The sequence below is a fragment of the Arachis ipaensis genome, chromosome B06, assembly GCF_000816755.2.
Source record: "Arachis ipaensis cultivar K30076 chromosome B06, Araip1.1, whole genome shotgun sequence".
Taxonomy (NCBI): domain Eukaryota; kingdom Viridiplantae; phylum Streptophyta; class Magnoliopsida; order Fabales; family Fabaceae; genus Arachis; species Arachis ipaensis.
The window spans coordinates 133062703-133063026 of record NC_029790.2 but is presented as its reverse complement, the minus strand read 5'-3'; the positions used below and the strand labels follow the sequence as shown (position 1 = coordinate 133063026).

The window sequence follows — 324 nt, the reverse complement described above, 5'->3', positions numbered from 1 at the left end:
AAAGAGATACTTATAGATATGATTTAAGATGAGGAAAAAAAGACATAGAGAAATATGAATATAAATCAATAATGTAATGTCATATATTTAGAAATTAATTTGTTAATGTTAATTCAAGCACTAAATTTATAATTTATTTCCCCTTTCATGATCAACTACTTCCCTTTCATTCTTAGCAATTCAATATACAAAAGGTTCAAATTCTATTATATTCATTTATATGACCATTTTGCTTTTTGTATGCATTAATATGACATTGTTGGTTAAAGTGGCAATGTAATTTGTTTTAATTTTTTTATTTATTTTATTTTATCACTTCTAATA

The 324-nt window shown here is 21.6% G+C and overlaps 1 protein-coding gene across 1 annotated transcript in view; it reads left to right on the top strand.

Moving 5' to 3' along the window:
• Positions 1 to 324, top strand: part of LOC107605488 (cytochrome P450 711A1-like) — a 6361-nt gene that overhangs the window by 2956 nt on the left and 3081 nt on the right.